This window comes from Physeter macrocephalus, chromosome 1 (assembly GCF_002837175.3).
Source record: "Physeter macrocephalus isolate SW-GA chromosome 1, ASM283717v5, whole genome shotgun sequence".
Classification (NCBI taxonomy): Eukaryota; Metazoa; Chordata; class Mammalia; order Artiodactyla; family Physeteridae; genus Physeter; species Physeter macrocephalus.
In genome coordinates, this window is record NC_041214.2 from 136,540,435 (window position 1) to 136,565,797 (window position 25,363).

The window sequence follows — 25,363 nt, forward strand, 5'->3', positions numbered from 1 at the left end:
TATAAAGGGTTGAGGGATATATAAGAATAAAATACATTTAAGAGACATAAAAATGCAATTTGTAGACCTTATTGGATCCTAACTTTTTAATAAACTAAGTGTAAAAAATAATGACATAATCAGAAAAATTTGAGTATAGAGTTAATATTGGATGATATAAAGAGTTAATGCTATTTTTGTTGTTAGGCTTGACAATAGACAGTGACTATGTTACAGAATGTGCAGTATTTAGGGTGTGTAATAAAGAGGCTGCCTCTATTTTTGGATGTTTGACTGCTGACATCTTCTAAACTTCACTCCTCCCTCTTCCCTCTGCCTCACTTCTGGGCAAGCTGAGAAGAAAGTCTGAATGCTCCCTTTTTGGTGCTAGTGGGAGATTCAAAGCATGCAAGTCCTTGAACACCTGTAGGAACCCTCACCCTGGCTCCATCCCCCGATCACAAGAAAAATTTCAAGTTAGGCTCTTTTCCTTTCTCTCTTAAGCCATTTTTCAGACTATCTTGAAAATTGTGCATTCTTCCCCAAATGCCTATTATGTGATTAATAAACTTTTTCACACACATCTGCTGTGTATCTTGATATCTTTGATCAAGAAATCAGTCTTGACATATCAAACAATTTTCATATGTCATATGAAACAATATGACATATGAAACAATTTAGGTCCATCCTTCTTCTCAGAGTATCCACAGCAGGCTGCAACGCCATAATGTATTAAATTTATTGTAATATACTTTGAAAGAAAAAAGAAAGGAAGGAAGGAGGGAGAAAAGGAAGAAGAAGGCAGGAAAATGAAAAGGAATTGACAAAGTTTAAGCATTACAACATGTTGCTAATGTGATCCAATTTTATGATTTAAATAATAGCAGAGTGATGGTGAAGAGCATATCATCAACTGCTCTTCTCCTGTTTCTTGACACACTTCACTGCTAGGGCATTACCTACATTTTCTTTGGTGGCTAGTATCAGTCCTTACTACATCCACAGAGCATGTCCAAGCATATACTCCCCTGCCCTTGTTACCTTGTGTGTTGAAGTTAAAACACATTATTCATGTAAGCAGGCCTGTAAATTAATTGCAATGTGTCTAGTAAAAAGATCCTTGCTCATCCATATATTAATTCATTTATTTAAGAAAAAATTATATAGTACCCACTATTTGGATATCATTTAAAAATTTAAAGCTACAAATTAGATAAAGCACATTTTTTTTTCTTCAAGGAACTCATAGTTGAGAGGCAAAATAGTTTAATAAATGGATAATTACGAAGAAACAAAGAAATAGACATGTCATATACATAAGGTTTTGTGGGAAAATTGAATATTTGTAACTAATTTAGCCTAGAGGGGTTGTCGATCTTGACCTTGATTGAAAGGAAGTTGGACAGTTGGCCAGGAGGGAGAATAGCCAGTCCAAGGTAAAGGGTTACTATGATTAGTGATGAGTAAAACTGTAAGAAGATGAAAGTCAGAAAATATGTACAGAATGATGAGGAACGGACTGAAACTTGAGGGACACCAGCAATTAGTAGATGGGAAGAGGAATAATATAGTCTCCCAGGAGGTCAAAAGAGAGTGTCAGAGAATTTAAATGTGGAACGTGTGGCCTCAGGTGAATAAAGAAAGAAGAGCATTTCAAGTGATGCTCTCTCATTCTTCATGTCACAGATTAAATGCAAATTTCTCCAGGTGTCCTTACTGACTCCCATAGTAAACTATGTCCTTCCCTAATATTATATTTAACAATTATCACAATTACAGTTTTCCTGTAATAACTTGTAAAGTGTAATAAAAACTGAGGCTTACAGGCAGATTACTTTTTGCTAAGATATTGCCTTTAAATAAATTTGTTTAACTAAAGAAAAAGGATGAAAGGAATAGTTTCAGGTGCATAAAAAGGTCTAGGATAATGAGTTGAAAATGTAGCCTAGATTCACAGTGAGTGAACATTGGTGCCTTTAACAACATTGTTAGTAAAGTGATGGAGGGTTTGGAGTATCCACAGAAAGTGAAGAATTGAGATAAAGAAATGTAGACATAGATTGTAAAAAGCTGGATGAGAATAATAAAAGAACAGTATTGAGAGGACTTTGGGGGTAAAGGCACAATTTAAGTTTTGTTTTGTTTTGTTTTTTGTTTTCTTCTTAAGGATAGAAACTTGAACATACTTTAATACAGAGTAAGATCAAACGGGTGTATTGAAGATATAAATTAGCTTTAGACATGAAGTAAATTTTATCTTCTAAGGCTAAGGGACAGGAAATATGTATTTAACTGGAATTGAATTTTTTTTTTATTGTGATAGATATCATCTAGGGCTTCATTTTCTCTAGGTATGAGGTCAGGTAATGACCAAAGTATTGAAGAGAATGGTAATGATTGGAAGATAGTCTTGATGGGAATCAGAGGTTGATATATTTGAAAAATAAACCAAAAGAAATCTTGGTGGTCCTAAGATTCTGACTATAGTTTAAGTCCACATATTTTATTTTTCCACAAGTCTGTGTAACTGTATACTTTCCTCCAATAGTGCTTAACCTCCAGGGCTAGTATCAAAGAAAAATGCATTGAAGCATTGATTCAGAGAAGCCTAGATAAACCTGATAATTTGAGGAAGGGATAAAAGATTGAAGGCGTTATGATGTTAATGAGTAAGTGCAATATGAGTGAAATCATGAAAAAACTAGAAGGATGGCAATGTATGGAATACAAGAGTTTAAATTTTCTAAATTTAAGCTCTTCCAGATGCAAGGTATGACGGGCATTGCAATTCAAGTAGTCTATGATTTTGAGAATGGTTTTGTTATAGACTTGTCAAAATGGGATGTTAAACTGTCCTTAAATTATCACAGGCATTTGGAGTAATGACAGAAAGTGTTTCTGATTCCTATCTGAAAGATGTCATGGAATGAAGGGTACAACCTGGATTAAAGAAGGCAAAGGGTCTTACAGCCAGATTGTCTGAAACTCACAAGAGCATGTACATTTAACAGAGATTCAGAAAAAGAAACGTAATGGGAGTAATTCCAAAGTGGAGGGCCACAGGAGAATGTGTTCTCAGGGGAGAACCAAATTTTAGTCAAAACAGGCAGGTGGCAAAGCTTTGTGGAAAAGGTAGAGAGTGATTGGGAATTTTTATTTACAATGGCACAAGGGTTCCAAGAAGCAGAGGAGAAAGGGCTGGAGGGAAATTTATATTGAGAGCCTCCAAGGGATGGAATATTCAATGTTGTAAAGAGATGAGAAAATAAGGGAACATAAAAGTTAGTTGAGAATGGGAGGAATGACTCCCCAAGGACTAAAACGATGTCTTAGTCTCATGAAAGAAACTTGGTAAAGGAGTAGACAAACCACTCTTCTGTATAAGGAATATTCCAAGGTATTCAGAAGAGGAGAGAAAATGCTGCTTTGAGTGACTGATCTTGTTAAAACTTGAGAGAAGAGGAGGAACTTTGTCTTAGGATGGGAGTTTGGGACCTATTTTTATTAAGAGCCATACCCTAAGAATGCTGCTTATCTGAGAAAATGAATATCATCTACCATGAGCCATAAATAATCAAATAAAGACTAAGTCAATACAAAACCTAAGTTGTGAAAGGTGATATTGTTTTTAAATAATAAACTTCAATATTAATAATATAAAGGCAATTTCTACCACTTTTAATGTATAATTTTTCTGGTGTACATTAGTCAGTGTTCTCCAGAGAAAGAGAATAAATGGGATGTGCCTCTCTCTCTCTCTCTCTATATATATAGAAAGAGATTTAATTTAAGGAATTGCTCATAAAATCATGGAGGCTGGCAAGTTTAAAATTTGCAGGTTGGGCCAGCAGGCTGGAGACTAGGGAAGAGCAGAAGCTAAAGTTCAAGTCCAAAGGTCTTCTGCTGCAGAACTGACTGCTCAGGGGAGGTCAGTCTTTTGTTCTATTCAGGTCTTCAACTATTTGGGTGAGAAGCACCCATACGATGGAGGGCAATTTGCTTTACTCAAAGTTCAACAACTTATATGTTAATCTCATCCCAAAACACTCTCACAGAAACATCCAGAATAGTGGTTTGACTGCATATATGGGCACCATGGCTCAGCCAAGTTGACACATAAAATTAGCCATCCATCACACAGTTGAATTAGTCTACAATCATTGACCATCCCTGAATTTTATAGTTTCTGTATAAATCAGAAAAAAATCCATTTTTAAACATTATTGTATAGCACTATATACTTACCCACTATTATGACATAGGTAATTCCAATTTATCCTTAAGATTACCCTCTGAAGATAAAGAGGACTAAAAATGTACAGGGCCCATTAAAGAACAGGTAGTAGAAATATTGTCTTGTAAGATTTAGAGGTGATGAGACACATATGGTTTAAAAAGATGTGCAAGATAAAACAGCCTGTAAATTAGCAGAACCAGCCTGGAATGTCAGCCTTCTGACTATGAGTCTAAGACTTACCGTATCACCACAACTGTGCCATAGAGAGAAATGCCTCTAGAGTTGGATCAATTTCAAAAGAGTCAGAACATTGAGTCCCTTTAAATTTAGGCAAAGCCTCATTCTTCATTAGAGAGCCAGCATGAGGTAGGGAACTGAATAACTTATAGCTACTTTAAAGGTACCCACAGGTATTCATGTCAGCAATGTATTATTTACCAGCCACTAATCTAGAGGTGATCTTAATATGGAAGTCCTTAATTTGAAAATAAGGATGATTTCATATTACATTCCAAAGAACATAATTGTCTATAAATTGCCCTTTTCTCAGAAGATTTGATCTCTGAAGCCTGAAATGAAACTTTAACATTTTCAATTAAATCCAAACCTTCAAGATTTGGTTGAAACTAAGAAAATGATTTGTGAATCTCTTTCTAAACTCCCTCTGAAATAAGCTTCAAGATAATAAAGTTCTAATTCTTAATATTTCGACCAGTTATACAAGAGAAGTCCCTTAATACTGAACTTCAGCCATAATACTCAAGCTATGCAGAAAAGAATAAAATATTTTTTAATTAATCACTAAGATTGTATTTTGATATACAAAATTTTTAAAAAGTAAATGGCCTACTGGTTGCATACATTGTTTAGGAGGTGGAGGCAGTGAAAACAAACAAATAAAATTTTGTAGCCTTTTGACATCTAAGATTGTACATACTGCACTTCTGATACACACTATGGATTGTTAGTATTCTCCCAAATTTTCCTAAGCATTTATTGTATTCCTATTTTAAACATATCTCACACAGCTTAATCACATTTTCAGTTTATTCTTTTATTAACCTCAAACGGAATGTGAAGCTTATTTTTTATACAATTTTTAAAAGTTTCTTTCCATTTACAGTTATTGCAAAATATTGGCTATATTCTCCATGTTGTAAATACATCCTTGAGCCTATCTTACACCCAATAGTTTGTGACTCCCACTCTTCCACCCCTGCATTCCCCCTCCCCACCTTTCCACTGGTAACCACTAGTTTGTTCTCTATATTTGTGAGTCTGCTTCTTTTATTGTTATATTCACTAGTTTGCTGTATCTTTTAGATTCCACATATAAGTGATCTCATAGAGTATTTGTCTTTCTCTGTCTGACTTATTTCACTTAGCATAATGCCCTCCAAGTCCATTCATGTTGGCAAAGTTTCTTTCCTTTTTATGGCTGAGTAGTATTCCATTGTATGTATATGACACATCTTCTTTATCCATTCATCTGTTGATGAACACTTAGGTTGCTTTCATATATTGGCAATCGTAGATAAGCTGCTATGAATATTGGGATGCATGTGTCTTTTTGAATTTCAGTTACTCTTAACCAAGTAATAACATAGTTTCTTTTTCTTTCAAGATGAAGTGCAATTATGGGATAATTTTTTCAAGATCTTTAAAATGTGAAAATATCATATAATCATATAAATAACTTCTGTCATCTTCCCTGTTGTAACAGGAAATTGGACACTAATGCTGATCATGGAATCCCACATTTTGTTGCCACCAGTCTGTATGCTACAATACATATTCCCCCTTTAATTTATCTTTTCTTTGACCTTTTATACAATTTATTAGCAATCTGACCACCCCATTTTCATAAGACTTTTATAAAATTCCAGAATACTACTGAAAAATGACATACTATTTAAGATCTTTATATATATATATAATAATATATATATGGCTTTATATATAAGCACAAAATGGCCATCCATTTCATTTTGTGCTTAAATATAAAGATAGATAAATAAAGATATATACAGATATATAGATATATATCCCTAGTATATTGGCTTCTTTATCCCAGAGCTGAGGACATTCAATCAATCATGGAGATTACAGTTGGAATGTTCTTAAATAGGTACCACATTGTGAAGTAAATGTAACAGGTATCAAAATAGAATGCAAAGAAAGGTTATTTCACCACCATACCTGGACATATTGCTAGGATTTGCATGTGGCCTTCCTAGTGAAGTGTTGGATTTCTATAGGCTCTCTTGAAGCCTGAATATAAAAATATCATAAGACCCAACGAATTCATGTTGCCATGAAGTCTAAAATGATTTATCCTCAAACAATTCCATAAAACCAAAAGTGAAGTGGTAACAATTTAAGTAAAGATGAAATATGAGCAATATATTATTTTTGCTGTAAGGAGGAAAATAGCACACAAAAATTCATGTTAAATAGAAAGAGTTCATAATTTGTATGTAAACTGAAATAGCTGTATTAACATTAAATATGAATTTCCAGATTCATTTTATTATATAAACTGGAGTATTATCTATTATGAGTAATTGCCATGTTGACATATTTCATTCTTCTATAATTCTAGAATTTATTATATTTATCTCCAATAGAAATTTCATAAAGACTAGATTTAAGCTTTTGGAAATAAATAAATAAATAAATGTGATTACACGGGTTCTAAGCCCAGTGGCCATTTGCCTATTTGAAAATAAAAATCTTTATGATTATTTATTATAATTAAAAAGAATAGCTGTGTAAGGGAAGTGTCAATGTATTCTAAAGTAACTAAACACCACTAGAATTTTCTGTTAAATGGTTCTTTCTGACACCTCTCTTCCCTAGACCTCATACTGTATTTGTTTATATTTTGGCTATCCTCACCATGTGTCAGTTTGTACCGAGCTAGCAGAATTCACCTCAGAAAGTCAAACCTGAATGTTATTGTTCTATTTAGGTTATCAAAGAGATGTGACCTTGTACTTCATCCTACTCACTTATACAAATAATGGATGTATGCTGTTTCTAAATAAGGTCTTTAATATTCAAATATTCCCAGTGATTGGAATAAATCACCCATTTCATATCTTAATCTAGTACCAAATTTGTGGCCATCCATTTAGTGCTTAAATATAAACCTTCTAGAACACCAATAATTTAACATGTTAGTTAAATATTCTGGTCATGTTAGTATTGACTTAAGAAAAGTTTCTATGGCATATTTTTGCATATTCTATACGTTATGACTTTGAATTGGTGAGGTTTTTTTTAGTACTCTGAGATTAGCTCAAAGTGGAAAAAAAAAAAAGGTAAGAGTCAAAGTTGTGGTAACTCCAGAATATTTTCAAATTGAGAAAATGTAGCAGTGTAAACCTCGAAACTTCAACATTTATATCGGCTCATATAATTAATGCTATGTATAAATTAGCATACATATGAACATCTTCTTTATGTATAATTTGTGATCTTTCCAAAAATAACTGAGACAACTCACCACAAGTCACACATACACAGATGCAGCACTGTTAAGAATCAAGACGGACATTAGAATTTATTTCTCAATAGAAGAGTTAACTGTAAGAGGAATAAGAAATGAAAATAGCCTTAAAATTGAGCACGTATACTACCCTTAAGCATTGTAACAAATCAGGAAAGACAAAAAAGAAAAAGACAAGAAAAGTGTAAATTTGGAAGACAGAAAGGAGAGAATGAAGATGTAAGAACAGAAGAGAAAAATTACAATGGATTTCATTGTACTTGTTTTCAGTTTAAAAATTCATAAAACTCAGAGGGGAAATTCTTTGGTAATAGAATTTTGGAAGTCATTGAACTTTGCATTTTAATATATATCCTGTTTGCTTTCTTTCCTCCTATTCTTATATGTATTCATTTTTTAAATTTTCATCCTCTTCTTATCCTATATTCCCTGCAGGGTTTTTGTTTTTATTTATAATTATACTATTGTCCCAGTTCAATTATAAATAGCTTCCCCAATATCCCTGAAAATAGTGAAAGCACAACAAATTATATGGTCATCTTAAACAAAAGGGGGACTGAATAGACCTGGACAGTGCCTCCAATATGTTTTTTTAAGAAATATATAAATATTCCTTAAGTGACGACTGTGAAAAAGCAGTACTATAAAAAAAGAAAGAGTGAGCAAAAGGAAAGGTCATCATGTGAAACATTTTGAAGGTAAACTTTCAAAGTATGTTGGTTTATCTCTCTCCTCATTCAAATCTTCCTCATCTCTTATCTGAATTAATGGAATCTCTTTCACACTAGCCCCAATTCATCTACCATATCCAATAATACACATATGATGGTGTCAATTCTCTTAGAAATGAAAAAGATAGAGAAGGAAAATATTGAAACAACTATTTAAATTGATATCTAACATCCAAATTCTAAAGCTTGAAAGAGAAAATCATTCACAAATTGTCTCGTCCATCAAACACTACCATACTCTCTCTACCCCAGCCACCTTGTACTATTCTTGGTTCTCTGAACATGTCATACAATATGTCAACTCTATGCTTTTGGACAGATGGATACCACAGACTGGAGTGTCCTTATCCCATGCTACTCTCCCTGCTACACATATGCTCCAACTTCTTTATCTACTTGGTATGGTATGTTTTCATTTTCAAGGACCATCTTAAATGTTACCCCCCTAACTACAAATGTATCTTCAATCTTGCCAAACAACCTGCACAACTTATTATGAGTTGTATTGGAAACAGCTCATATCTTCCCTGGAGTGGGGAGATAGTGAAATGGGAGGGGGCAGGATCTGAAATCCTGTTTATTGTACTCAGAAGACCCTGAATGGATACAGGATATTGAAGTAAGGATCTTAGCATTTTGTGATATTTTGAGGGAAGTTAGCTGATCGCAAAAAAATCATTTTAAAGTAAAAAAAGAAGAAAAACACAATGGAATTAATTATTATCCCACTTGTACATTAACTTTCAAAGAAGCATTCATCAATTATGATTCATTACAAAACTGAAAATTGCTTAGATTAATCAATATATTAATAGAATATATGTAATTAACAAGTAAACAAAAGGAATATAATTTAAAAATATTTGATCATCATAAATAAAACTGAATAAAACAAAATAATTTTTAAAAGGTAAAATCAGTATAAGTTTTTAGTGCTGTTTTTCTTAAGAGAACAGTAGTAAATATAAGGTATAAGTTAAATATGGTCACATTACAGAAATTTAAGTATATTTAAGAAGGAAAACAGAAAGTTAAAAACACTCTGCAGGCATAAAATAAAATTGCAAATTTCACCTGTATTAATCAAGATAGCACTAGTAGACTGAGATAAAATTTTAGTGTCTCCCAAAAATGAATTTATTTCCTATTCATAAAAGTCCAAATTAGCTCGTCTTGACTTGAGAACCGCTCTCCCACAAGTGGTGGCTTAAAAATCCAAATTCCTTTCATCTTGTAGCTCCACCATCCTCAATGCAATGCTTCCAAGGAGAAAGAACATGGGAAAATAATGTGTGTGCCTTTTTTCCATGGGACATGTCTAGAAGTAGCATATATCAGACAGGTGCATCGTCCCTTGACTTGGTCATGTGGCCAGTCCAACTGTAGGAGAATCTGGGAAATATAACCTGTGATGTCAGAAGACATAAAATTTTGTTGAAGAAGAACAAGTTCATCTCTGCCACACTATAAAATTTAATATGTAATAAAATTAAAATTGTAATTTCAAAAGCAAAAGAATTTGAAAGTCAAAAGCATTACTTACATGTTTTTAAATGAATAAATGCATCTGTAGGAAGTCCTATAGATTTGAAATTCAAAACAAAGATTTTATGCTGCCAAACTTTAAACCATCTCCTTTATTTTTCACATTAACTCAGTGATATGGGCTGGGCTTTAGATTACCAGTACAGAAAGGATAACTCTTCTACAGAAAGAAAACCATGTTGTTTCAACAACTACAGCAGCCATGTGTGATCAAAGTGATAGTCTAGCTGACAGGGTGACATCACAGAACGTATGATTTCGGGGTATGGAGTAGTGGATTTTGTGATGTGCTGGACAAACATATATCCTTTCAAGACTAAAGGATTTATTTCTCTAGTTGCTGTCATATGTCTGGCTGATAAGCCTTAGCTGGCAGTCTTTTGGGAAATTTCCTTGGCCTTAGAGAGCTACCTTGGCAATGACCAAGCCCCTTAACCAAGGGCAGCCTGCATTCAAAGATTGTTTGATGTAGTTGTGTAAAGTTTTATCTTCCTTGCCTCATCTTGGAACAACTCTGAAGGGCTATTCCAGTTTGGCATATTCTGAGGTTGCATCACATCCCGAGTTATACCTTGGCCTAATATTACTTCTTTTTAACCCATAAGGAAGCATTCTCTGAGAAACTTCTTTTTTAAAAAATCCATTTAAAATATAGAACTCATTGATTTTAGTATATTTACAGAATTGTGCAACCATCACCAGTCAATATTAGAACATTTTCATCATTCAGAAAAGAAATTCTGTTTCCAAATGTAGTCATTCAACATTTTCCCCCAGTGCCTTCAGTCCTTGGTAAACACTAATACATTTTCTGTCTTTATAGCTTTGCTTATTCTTGAAATTTCATATAAATAGAAATATACAATATTTGGGTTTTTAATGATTGTCTTCTTTCAGCATAACGTTTCAAGTTTCTTCTATGCTGCACCATGTATCAGTACTTCATTCATTTTTATTGCTGAAGAATATTCCACTGTAAGGATATACCTCATTTTATTCATTCATTCATCTGATAAACTGATAAACTTCTTATATCCTAATTTATTTGCTAATTAATATCCATCTCAGAGCCTCCTTCCAATGAGACTCAATTAGCAAAAAAACAGATAGACTCAAGTTCAAATTCTTGTCTATTTTGTAGCTGAATTACCCTGGATATGTTACTTAGCTTCTCTGAGCCTCAGGTTTGTCATGAATAAAACTGAAATAATTATGGTTGTGTCACAAGATTGTTTAATGAGATAACATTATGCAACAGTTAGCTAATAAGCTTTTGTACTAGATTTGTATTATTATCATCTAACTGAAGTTTTTTAATTAAGAAAGGAACAGGAAAAAAACCTTGAATATTAAAAAATAATAAAAATTTCATGGGTTTACAGTAATAGCATATATAGTAAATTTAGATAAAAAAACACTAATTCTTAGAAATTCACAATTTTAGTTGGTTTCTTTAAATTAACAATCAATCTGTCAAATTCCTTGCAAAGCTCTTGGATTTCTTTAGTAATTTTTTGTTTTCAACTTTGTTTCTATGGTGACAAGTGCCAATTTAATTTTTCAATCAGAGAACAATGCTATATTGTTTTTAAATCACAAAATAAGTCATTTTAAAAATAACTATTTACAAGGAATAATTGAAGCAATAAATTCTAAACTCTAATATGTCAACACCGAACTTACTAGACAGTTTCTAAAGGTTTTGAAATACAACTGAAACATGAAATTATATTGATTTCAAAGCCTATCTAAATCAAATGATTACACATTTAGAAACTTAATATTTTGCCTTTTTGTAAGAAAAGTACATTTTCTAAACATTGCTACTTTACCTAATTTTCTTTAAGCTACAAATAAGGAAGTGTTTAATTAAATTTAATTAAAATTAGTGATACTAAGTAATAAACAGAAAAAACAATTAATAAAAACTAGAAATAAAATGAATCCTATTAAGTGTAATTGCTAAAGTAAATTCAAAAATTGAAAACAATAATAAAGATCATTAAAATTTTAATTACTTCATGACATATTATAAGTACAATTGTTAATATTTCAAATAAAGATGTCATGCTATTGTATAAATTAATAATATCAACATTATGGCTATATATGAATAAACAAAACAGAAAGAATCTTTAATTTAGCCAAAGTTTTTCACTAAAATGATTGGTTCTAGTAAAAGAAATGGATTTGATAGATATTTAAAAGTATAATTAAAGTATGAATTGCTAACAAGTAAAATGCCTAGTAGAAGAGTGAAAGGAATATAGAATAGTGATAGGAATAGCTAAATAATAATGTCAATAGTAATTAGGAATCATTAATTGAAAACTCTAGTCATGAAATATAACTTCATTAAAAAGCTGTGTTTTAAATGTTAATTACTAATAAAGTTTTATTTGTTTTGTTAGTATAAAATATACTTATAACATGCGCATATATACCTTTTAACCAAAACAATTGAATAATAAAATTCTCTAGACAGGGAGGAGATGAGGACAGAAATCTCAGTAATGTTGACCTAGGGGAAAAGAAACTGCAGTACAATAATGTTGTGAGCTTTTACACACTGTTCTAAAAAGAGTAAAAGAATCTAAAGGTGAAAAATGATGTTGGCTGAGAATTAAAAATAAGAAGAAAATGAATTAAGCACTTACTAAGTGTCAAATACTACTTAGACAATTTATTCTTTTCTCATTTAATACAAACAGCCATCAATGATAATCACAAAAGGCATTATTTCCATTCAAGACATAATAAAATTGAAGTTGAATGAAATAACTCAGTGTTACCAGATTGACATTTTTAGAATCGGGATTCAATAGGTTTGATTAATTCAACAGTCCATGCTTTCTCTATTTGGCAAATATTTTTCCATTTTACTTCTTTCAACTTTTTTACAAAGATAATAAGTTATTTTCAAAAGCTAGCTACAGCTAATGGAATATACTAATTGTAAGGGGAAGTGGTGGAATAGTAAAGTACAGTATATCATTGTTCTACTACCTGAGGCAAAACAGGAGCCACACATAAGGTAACTATATTAATATTATTGTTCTCTCCTGACTTTGAACATGAGCTGGAGTTGCACTTTAAATAACCCATAAAAGAAGAGGTCCCAGGACATTGTGCTTTGGTTATAGGTAGCTAAATTTTCATGGTTGATGAGGAACTAAAGCCTCCTGTTCTCTTCAGCACAGCATCAGGGTGAGACAAATTTGCTAGCTGACTGGCATTTCCTCCTTTACTGAGTTCTCAAGATACTCAGACCTTAAACATCTAAACTTCCCTTGCTTTACCTTTTCCTACAGGCATCTGTTTATATGACATCTTTCAAACTGGCATTAAAACTCTTTTAAAATAAGTAGGAATTGAGCTTTTTGTTTTTTTGTACCTCTCAAAAATCTAGCATTGTTTTGAACAAATTAGGGAACTTAAACAATGTTGATAGCTAAATTAACTGAAATTACATGTATTTTTTCACCAATATTCAAAACAATATATTACACAATTTTGTGCAGATGATACATTTAAAAATAATAATGCATTCTAATGCAAGGCCTGTTATTCAAAGCTTTGTTGATACAATCTTGATGACACTAATAAAAATGCTGCATTTTTATGACAACAGCTTCTCAGTTTAGGAAAAACAGCCCTTTGTCATTTAGCTTATTAAATTTAATTTGAGCTGCTTTCCACATAAGCTCATAACCAGTATCAGTTTTTAACATTTAAGGTACACAACAGAAGAATCAGTAAAAATAAAACTAAAAACTTTCATTGAAAATATTTTGATTTCATTGGAAAAGATTTGATTTAAAAAAAAATTATTTTCTTAATTTTTCTAATGCATTTATTACCTTTAGATATATGGAATGGAATAAATAAGCCTCATAAATTTTAATTTCTTATTCAAATTTTACCTAAAATTTCAAATAATGGTAACTCATATGATTATGAGTTAAATTTAAATAAAAAGCCTTCATATGATTTAAATTTAAATTAAAAAAATCTAAACCACACTGGTTTTTAAAATTAGAGTAAGTGTTTTAGTTCAGTTTCTTCCATTCAATGACAATGCATTCTTAGTTAAATTTTTGTTTGTTTGTTTCATTAATCAATTTAACACAGTTCATACAGATTTTTTATGAGTCAAAAAGTATAATGAAGTTGCAAAGTTTATATATCAAGTATTTGATTATTGATATAAGATTTGATTATAATGACTTAGGAAACTAAGCAGACTTTTAGTCTTTGTAATTTTAAGTTGTATATAATATCAGTATTGCACAAAGAGTGCTTATATTTCTAAGTTTCTTTCAGTTTTGGGCTATTTGAAAGATCAAGGATTTGATTTAGAAAAAAATAGATGAACACTATTAATGTTTAGTTTAAGGCTGTCATACTTCTATTTATTTATTCTAACCGCTTTGCAAACAAACATATTGGTCCCTCACCTCTTTATAGGAACATGTTTTACTTAACTACAATGATCAGACAATTGGAAGCAAATAGTACCCTTTGAAATTTTGACATTTTATAATAGAGTTTGAGATTTGTGGGCAATTTTGCGTTCAATTTTCTCTTAGTGTTGAAAATATTGTCCCTGAGTAATTGTATAATAAGGAAAAAAGTGGATTATTTACTCTGCAAAATTAAATCATCAGTGAATATGTATACTTGTGCATTATATTTTATCAACAAGTTTGGAAAGATATTAGCAATGCAAAACAGTGAGTACGTAGTTCTATCCTTGAGAACAAAAGATATTCATCTCTCTAAACAGCAAATGAAGAATGAAGTAAATAGAATAATTGATTAAACAGAGACTGAAAATTGTTTAGAAAGTTGGTCCTGTAGAGTACCACTAGGAAGACCTAAATGAGAGGGACAAGCTCTCTCCTCCCAATGTGTTTACAATTCAAAAGTCAAGATCGTAAAACTCAATGCATGGTTATTTTTATTTTATTTTTTTTGTGGTATGCGGGCCTCCCTCTGCTGTGGCCTCTCCCGTTGCGGAGCACAGGCTCCGCACGCGCAGGCTCAGCGGCCATGGCTCACGGGACCAGCCGCTCCGCGGCATGTGGGATCCTCCCAGACCGGGGCGCAAACCCGGTTCCCCTGCATCAGCAGGCAGACGCGCAACCACTGCGCCACCAGGGAAGCCCCATGGTTATTTTTTATTTGACCATGACTTGGGTATTTTTAAATTTCCACTTACTTATGAGATAATTTCAATATGAAAAATTATTTTGAAGACATTGGCTTCAGCTCAATATAGTTAATTCTTACTGAAGTAAGTGAAGGAGAGTAGAAGACACACTACCAACTTAAAGATTAGTGTCTGAAGAGAATTAGATATTTTACTTCAAAAGATAACTAGACTTTAGTCAATAGAGTTCCGAAAAGGAGATCATAGAGATAACTCTTTAGAAAACCCATTTTAGAGCTCAGATGGGAAAAAAAAAATGTTTAGTTTCTATAGGATTCAAAAACATATTATGTTCAATACCAGACTCAGGTAGATAAGACAGTCTCTGAACCAATCTCTCACAATGGTTATTAACATTTTATTGTACTGTAGAACTTCCAGGATGGCCCAGAAAGAACATCCAAAAATCCACTCCTCCATGGAAGCGATAAGAACAATGGTAAAACTTTTAAAATTTGTCCTTTTCAGAGCACTTGAAATAAATCAAAGCCATTCATGTTTATTCAAGAAAAAATTCTAAATCTCTGTAAGAACAGTGATTTTTGTGGCATTTTAACTCACTCAATTCAAATCTTATTCTCCTCAACTCTTTTGTAGCCATGAAATCCAATATCAATATTATCATATGTATGAAAACCCACAATATATCAGCCAATGGAGGGAACAGAATGAGTATGGAGCTCAACAAAAAGTCCAGTTCCCAGAGAACTGTCACTATTTGACCTGTCTGACAGCTCCCCGAAAAGCTCCATTCTCAGGGCTTGTCTTTATTTGACCTAAGTTTAAGTTTGCTCAGAATAAACAGCCTTTTCCTTGGGGCACTTGTCAAATGAAAAAAAAGTATATATATGAAGCAATTGTTTTACCATAATAGATGCCTGAGGCAGTGATACCAATCAGGGCTATCAAAAATCTGGACAATAAACTTAGAGGAACATCAGAATAATGAGATGAAAATGAGGGGCTTAGAAATAAGGATACATTCTTGGTGATCTAGAAAGACATATGCATGTACAATGCTTTTGGAATGCCCAGAAATGTTCAAATAAACCCCTAATTTTTCACCTCTGGCCAATATTAAAGCTCCAGAAAAGCAGAAAGGTGAGTCTAAGCCAGGGCTGTGAACTTCCAGCATGACTCAACTAAATACAGAGCTCCTCAGTAAAGTGTGAGACACTTATTGATTCAGAGCTTTTAAAGAATTCTTTGGCTAAGCTAAGAAAATAGAGGCTACTATGGCTTCACATGACAAAGAACACAGAATTTACAGAATTTTCCAGGGAAGTCACTAAATACAAAAATAGCAGCAACAAAAACAAAAAACAGTAGAAACAAACACTGGCTTGGGGTGGAGAGGAGGACTGATTTTAGTACAAGAGTTGCCACATTATATTATTTTAAATGTCTAGTTTTCAATAAAGCATTATGACACCAAAGAAACAGGATATTATTGTCTTTCAATACAAAACAAACAAAAAAATAGAAGTAAAAAAAAATGTCCCCGGGGCTTCCCTGGTGGCGCAGTGGTTGCGCGTCCGCCTGCTGATGCAGTGGAACCGGGTTCGCGCCCCGGTCCGGGAGGATCCCACATGCTGCGGAGCGGCTGGGCCCGTGAGCCATGGCCGCTGGGTCTGCGCGTCCGGAGCCTGTGCTCCGCAACGGGAGAAGCCACAACAGAGGAAGGCCTGCATACCACAAAAAAAAAAAAAAAAAATGTCCCCAAGGAAGCCCCGACATTGAACTTAATAGACACCAACTTTAAAAAAGCTATTGTAAATATGTTCAAAAACTAAAGGATATCACATCAAAAGCATAAAAGTATAAAAGAGATGTTTCACCAAAAACAAAATATCAAAAAAAAGAAAGAAAATAATTTTTTTCAAAAAAGAGCTAGAACCAAATAAAAATTCTGGAGTTGAAAAAGTACAACGAATGAAAATTTTTTAAAGATCAAAAAAGATTCTGAACAGCAGATTTTAGCTGACGGGAAAAGAAGAGGAAATTTGATTATAGGTCAACTGATATTATACAGTCTGAGGAACAGAAAGAAAAAAGAATAAAGAAAACTAAAAAGAGCCTCAGAGACTTGTGAAACAATGCTAAACATAGCAGCATATGTATAAGACTCTCAAGAGGAGAGAGAAGGATGCAGAAAGAATATTTGAAAAAATAATAGAAAAGAGCATTCCGAATTTGAAAGAAAAATGTTTAGCAAACTGAAAATAGGATAAACTCAAGGAGATGCACAATATACATGCATCATAGTCAAACTATCAAAAGTCAAGATAGAGAATTTTTTTTTGAATTTTATTTTATTTATTTTTTTATACAGCACATTCTTATTAGTTATCTATTTTATACATATTAGTGTATATATGTCAATCCCAATCTCTCAATTCATCCCACCACCACCACCCTGCCTCTGTTTTCCCCCCTTTCCCCACGTTTGTTCTCTACATCTGTGTCTCTATTTCTGCTGTGCAAACCAGTTCATCTGTACCATTTTTCTAGATTCCACATATATGCGTTAATATACGATATTTGTTTTTCTTTTTCTAACTTACTTAACTCTGGATGACAGTCTCTAAGTCCATCCACATCTCTACAAATGACCCAGTTTTGCTCCTTTTTATGGCTGAGTAATACTCCATTGCATATATATACCACATCTTCTTTAACCATTTGTCTGTCAATGGACATTTAGGTTGCTTCCATGACCTGGCTATTGTAAAGAGTGCTGCAATGAACAATGGGTTGCATGTGTCTTTTTGAATTTTGGTTTTCTCAGGGTATATGCCCAGTAGTGGGATTGCTGGGTCATATGGTAATTCTATTTTTAATATTTTAAGGAACCTCCATACTGTTCTCCATAGTAGCTGTATCAATTTACATTCCCACAAACAGTGCAAGAGGGTTCCCTTTCCTCCACACCCTCTCCAGCATTTGTTGTTTGTAGATTTTCTGATGATGCCCATTCTAACTGGTGTGAGGTGATACCTCATTATAGTTTTGATTTGCACTTCTCTAATAATTAACGATGTTGACCAGCTTTTCATGTGCCTCTTGGCTATCCATATATCTTCTTTGGAGAAATGTCTATTTAGGTCTTCTGCCCATTTTTGGATTTGGTTGCTTGTTTTTTTTTATTGAGCTGCATGAGCAGTTTATATATTTTGGAGATTAATCCTTTGTCCATTGATTCATTTGCAAATATTTTCTCCCATTCTGAGGGTTGTCTTTTCGTCTTGTTTATATTTTCCTTTGTTGTGCAAAAGCCTTTAAGTTTCATTAGGTCCCATTTGTTTATTTTTGTTTTTATTTCCATTACTCTAGGAGGTGGGTCAAAAAAGTTCTGGCTGTGATTTATGTCAAAGAGTGTTCTTCCTATGCTTTCCTCTCAGAGTTTTATAGTGTCTGGTCTTACATTTAGGTCTTTAATCCATTTGGAGTTTATTTTTGTGTATGGTGTTAGGGAGTGTTCCAATTTCATTCTTTTACATGTAGCTCTGCAGTTTTCCCATCACCACTTATTGAAGGGACTGTCTTTTCTCCATTGTATATCTTTCCTCCTTTGTCATAGATTAGTTCACCATAGGTGTGTGGGTTTATCTCTGGGCTTTCTATCTTGTTCCATTGATCAATATTTCTGGTTTTGTGCCAGTACCATATTGTCTTGATTACTGCAGCTTTGTGGTAAAGTCTGAAGTCAGGGAGTCTGATACTTCGAGCTCCATTTTCTTCCCTCAAGCTTTGGCTACTCAACTATGCTTTCCTCTCAGAGTTTTATAGTGTCTGGTCTTACATTTAGGTCTTTAATCCATTTGGAGTTTATTTTTGTGTATGGTGTTAGGGAGTGTTCCAATTTCATTCTTTTACATGTAGCTCTGCAGTTTTCCCATCACCACTTATTGAAGGGACTGTCTTTTCTCCATTGTATATCTTTCCTCCTTTGTCATAGATTAGTTCACCATAGGTGTGTGGGTTTATCTCTGGGCTTTCTATCTTGTTCCATTGATCAATATTTCTGGTTTTGTGCCAGTACCATATTGTCTTGATTACTGCAGCTTTGTGGTAAAGTCTGAAGTCAGGGAGTCTGATACTTCGAGCTCCATTTTCTTCCCTCAAGCTTTGGCTACTCAAGGGTCTTTTGTGTCTCCATACAAACTTTAAGATTTTTTGTTCTAGTTCTGTAAAAAATGCCATTGGTAATTTGATAGGGATTGCATTGAATCTGTAGATTGCTTTGGGTAGTATAGTAATTTTCACAATATTGATTTCTCCAATCCAAGAACATGGTGCATCTCTCCATCGGTTTGTGTCATCTTTGATTTCTTTCATCAGTGTCTTATAGTTTTCTGAGTACAAGTCTTTTGTCTCCTAAGGTAGGTTTATTCCTAGGTATTTTATTCTTTTTGTTGCAATGGTGAATGGGATTACTTCCTTTATTTCTCTTTCTGATCTTTCATTGTTATTGTATAGGAATGCAAGAGATTTCTGTGCATTAATTTTGTACCTACAACTTTACCAAATTCATTGATTAGCTCTAGTAGTTTTCTGGTGACATCTTTAGGATTTTCTATGTAGAGTATCATGTCATCTGCAAACCATGATAGTTTTACTTCTTCTTTTCCAATTTGTATTCCTTTTATTTCTTTTTCTTCTTTGATTGCCATGGCTAGGACTTCCAGAACTATGTTGAATAATTGTGGTGAGAGTGTACATCCTTGTCTTGTTCCTGATCTTAGAGGAAGTGCTTACAATTTTTCACTACTGAGAATGATGTTTGCTGTAGGTTTGTCATATATGGCCTTTTTTATGTTGGGGTAGGTTCCCTCTATGCCCCCTTTCTGGAGAGTTTTTAACATAAATAGGTGTGGAATTTTGTCAAAAATTTTTGCTGCATCTATTGAGATGATCATATGGTTTTTATTCTTCAATTTGTTAATATGGTGTATCACATTGATTGATTTGCATATTTTGAAGAATCCTTGCATCCCTGGGATAAATACTACTTGATCATGGTGTATGATCTTTTTAATGTGTTGTTGGATTCTGTTTGCTAGTATTTTGTTGAGGATTTTTGAATCTATATTCATCAGTGATATTGGTTTGTAATTTTCTTTTTTGTAGTATCTTTGTCTGGTTTTGGCATGAGAGTCATGGCGTCTGGTTTTGGTATCTATCAAACTCGTAGAATGAGTTTGGGAGTGTTCCTTCCTCTGCAATATTTTGGAAGAGTTTGAGAACGATGGGCATTAGCTCTTCTCTAAATGTTTGATAGAATTCACCTGTGAAGCCATCTGACCCTGGACTTTTGTTTGTTGGAAGATTTTTAATCACAGTTTCAATTTCATTACTTGTGATTGGTCTGTTCATAAATTCTATTGATTCTAGATTCAGTCTTGTAAGGTTATACCTTTCTAAGAATTTGTCCATTTCATCTAGGTTATCCATTTCATTTTATTGTCATAGAGTTGCTTATAGTAGTCTCTTATGATGCTTTGTACTTCTGCAGTGTCCATTGTAACTTCTCCTTTTTCATTTCTAATTTTATTGATTTGAGTCCTCTCCCTCTTTTTCTTGATGAGGCTGGCTAAAGGTTTATCAGTTTTGTTTATCTTCTCAAAGAACCAAATTTCAGTTTTATTTATCTTTGCTATTGTTTTCTTTGTTTCTATTTCATTTATTTCTGCTCTGATCTTTATGATTTCTTTCCTTCTACTAACTTTGGGTTTTGTTTGTTTTTCTTTCTCTAGTTCCTTGAGGTGTAACGTTAGATTGTTTATTTGAGATTTCTCTTGTTTCTTGAGGTAGGCTTGCATTGCTATAAACTTCCCTCTTAGAACTGCTTTTGCTGCATCCCATAGGTTTTGGATCATTGCGTTTTCATTGTCTTTTTTCTCTAGGTATTTTACATTTCCTGTTTGATTTGTCAGTGATCTCTTGGTTATTCAGTAATGTATTATTTAGCCTCCATGTGTTTGTTCTTTTTATGTTTTTTCCCTGTAATTGATTTCTAATCTCATAACATTGTGGTCAGAAGAGTTGCTTGATATGATTTCAATTTTCTTAAATTTACCAGGGCTTGATTTGTGACCCAAGATGTGATCTATCCTGGAGACTGTTCCATGTGCACTTGAGAAGAAACTATAATATGCTGTTTTCAGATGGAATATCCAATAAATATCAATTAAATCTATCTGGTCTATTGTGTCATTTAAAGCTTCTGTTTCCTTATTAACTTTCTGTCTGCATGATCTTTCCATTGGTGTAAGTGAGGTGTTAAAGTCCCCCACTATTTTTATGTTACTGTCAATTTCCTCTATTATAGCTGTTAGCAGTTGCCTTATGTATTGAGGTGCTCCTATGTTGGGTGCTTATATATTTATAATTGTTATATCTTCTTGGATTGATCCCTTGATCATTACATAGTGTCCTTTGTCTCTTGTAACATCCTTTATTTTACAGTATACTTTATCTGATATGAGTATTGTTTCTCCAGCTTTTTTAAAATTCCCATTTGTATGGAATATTTTTTCCATCCCCTCACTTTCACTCTGTGTCCCTAGGCCTGATAGGCAGCATATATATGGGTCTTGTTTTTGTATCCATTCAGCGAGCCTGTGTCTTTTGGTTGGAGCATTTAATCCATTCACATTTAAGGTAATATCGATACGCATGTTCCTATTACCATATTATTAATTATTTTTGGTTTGTTTTTGTAGGTCCTTTTCTTCTCGTGTGTCCCACTCAGAGAAATTCTGTTTGCATTTGTTGTAGAGCTGGTTTGGTGGTGCTGAATTCTCTTAGCTTTTGCTTGTCTGTAAAGCTTTTGATTTCTCCATGGAATCTGAATGAGAGCCTTGTTGGGTAGAGTAATCTTGGGATAGGTTCTTCCCTTTCATCACTTTAAATATATCATGCCACTCCCTTCTGGCTTGTAGAGTTACTGCTGAGAAATCAGCTGTTAACCTTATGGGAGTTCCCTTGTATGTTATTTGTCATTTTTCCCTTGTTGTTTTTAATAATTTTTCTTTGTCTTTAAATTTTGTCAGTTTGATTACTATGTCTCTCAGCATGTCTCTCCTTGGGTTTATCCTGCCTGGGACTCTCTGCACTACCTGACTTGGGTGACTATTTCCTTTCCCATACTAGGGAAGTTTTTGACTATAATCTCTTCAAATATTTTCTCAGGTCCTTTCTCTCTCTCTTCTCCTTCTGGGACCCCTATAATGCGAATGTTGTTGTGTTTAATGTTGTCCCAGAGGTCTCATGGGCTGTCTTCATTTCTTTTCATTCTTTTTTCTTTATTCTGTTCCGCAACAGTAAATTCCACCATTCTGTCTTCCAGGTCACTTATGCATTCTTCTGCTTCAGTTATTGTGTTATTGATTCCTTCTAGTGTATTTTTCATTTCAGTTATTGTATTTTTCAGCTCTGTTTTTTTTTTTCTTTAATTCTTCTGGATCTTTGTTAAACATTTCTTGCATCTTCTCCAACTTTGCCTCCATTCTTTTTTCAAGGTCCTGGATCATCTTCACTCTCATTACTCTGAATTCTTTTTCTGGAACGTTGCCTATCTCCATTTCATTTAGTTGTTGTTCTGGGGTTTTTTCTTGTTCCTTCATCTGGTACATTGTCTTCTGCCTTTTCATTTTGTCTATCTTTCTCTGAATGTGGTTTTAATTCCATAAGCTTCAGGATTGTAGTTCTTCTTGTTTCTGCTGTCTGCCCTCTGGTGGATGAGGCTATCTAAGAGGCTTGTGCAAGCTTCCTGATGGGAGGGACTAGTGGTGGGTAGAGCTGGGTGTTGGTCTGGTAGGCATAGCTCAGTAAAACTTTAATCTGCTTGTCTGCTGATGGGTGGGGCTGAGTTCCCACCCTGTTGGTTGTTTGGCCTGAGGCAACACAGCAGTGGAATCTTCAGGCTCTTTGGTGGGGCTAATGGTGGACTCTGGGAGGGCTTATGACAAGGACTACTTCCCAGAACTTCTGCTGCCAGTGTCCTGTCCCCGTGGTGAGACACAGCCACCCCCCACCTCTGCAGGAGACCCACCAACACTAACAGGTAGGTCTGGTTCAGTCTTCTATGGGGTCACTGCTCCCTCCCCCTGGGTCCTGATGTACACACTACTTTATGTGTGCCCTCTAAGAGTGGAGTCTCTGTTTCCCCCAGTCCTGTCAAAGTCCTGCAATCAAATCCCACTAGCCTTCAAAGTCTGATTCTCTGGGAATTCCTCCCACCATTGCTGGATCCCCATATTTGGAAGCCTGATGTGGGGCTCAGAACCTTCACTTCAGTGGGTGGACTTCTGTGGTATAAGTGTTTCCAGTTTGTGAGTCACCCACCCAGCAGTTATGGGATTTGATTTTATTGTGATTGCACCCCTCCTACCACCTCATTGCAGTTTCTCCTTTGTCTTTTGGTGTGGCATATCTTTTTTGGTGAGTTCCAGTGTCTTCCTGTCGATGATTGCTCAGCAGTTAGTTGTGATTCCAGTGCTCTCGCAAGAGGGAGTGAGTGCATGTCCTTCTACTCTGCCATCTTTAACCAATCTCAAGATAGAGAATTTTTAAAACAAAAACAAATAAATGATTCATTGCATTTAAGGTATCACTAAGAAGATTAACAACTGACTTCTAAAAAAAAACCAGGGAGACGAGTTGCCAATGGAATGACATATTCAAAGTCCTGTAAGGAAAAGAATGTCAACCAAGATTTCTATGTCCAGAAAAACAATCCTTTAAAAATGAAAAGGAAATGAAGATATCTGCAGACAATAAGAAAGATAAATTGAAGACTTGTGTAACAAGAAATACTGAAGGGAATCATTCTGGGTAAAAAGAAATGACACTATACAGTAACACAATTACTCACACACACACACACACACAAGATCATAGGTAAAGGAAATTACCTACATAAATATAAAATACAGTATATATGTATTTTTTACACCTTTCTTCCCTTACCTAATTGAAAAACAACAGCATAAAACAATAATTATAGAACTGTGTTGATGGGCTTATAATATATAAAGATGTAATTTTCATGATTTTGAGAGAAAGAAAGAAGGAAAGAGGAATAGAATACAACCGGAGCAAACTTTTTGTATAATGTTGAAATCAAGTTGGTATTAATCCAAACCAGATTGTTTAAATTAAGATGTTAATTGTAATCTCTGGAGAAATTACCAAATATGATTTTAAAATAATATAGTAAAAAAAGAAAATTAAAATGGTATGCTAGAAAATATTTATTTAACCCAAAAAGAAGACATGAATGCAAGAAAATGGAACAAAAAGACATGACATTCAGAAAACAAATTCCAAAATGGCAGACACAAATACTATCTTTTCAGTAATTACATTAATGTAAATGGATTTAACACTCTAAACAAAAGGTGGACATTGAAGTAATGGATTTTTTAAAATGTCCAACTATGACTTCTTACAGGAGACACATTTAGGATTGAAGGCACAGATAGGTTCAAATTACAGTAGCCCAAAGAAAGCTGGCGTACTAATGTCAGACAAAATGGACTTCAGGACAAACACTATTACTAGAGACAAAAAAAAGGATATTTTAATAAAAGGATCAATCTATCAGATATACATAACAATTATAAATATATATTCACATTACAATAGAGTGCCAAAAATACATGGAGCAAAAACTAAGTTGAAGGGAGAAAGTGACAACTCAAAAATAGTAGTTGAAAATTTTAATTTTCACTTTGAATAATTAATTTAAAAAAAAATTAGGCTGCAGATCAACAAGGAAATAAAAGACTTGAAATGTACTGAACCAACTTGACCTAACAGGCACATAGATAACACCTCACCCAAAAAGAGCAGAATGAATATTCTTGTCATGTACTATGGAATGTTCTCTATGATAGACCATGTTCTAGGTTGTGAAACAAGTATGAATCAACTTAAAAGGGTTAAAATTATACAAAATACATTTTCAGACAACAGTGGAATTAAATTAGAAATCAGTGACAGAGGAAATGTAAGACTCCTAAATGTATGGATATTAAATTACACATTTCTAAATAGCTAATGGATCAAAGAAGAGATTACAAGGTACTTTAGAAGATACTTTTTTTTTTTTTTTTTTTTTTTTGGTATGCGGGCCTCCC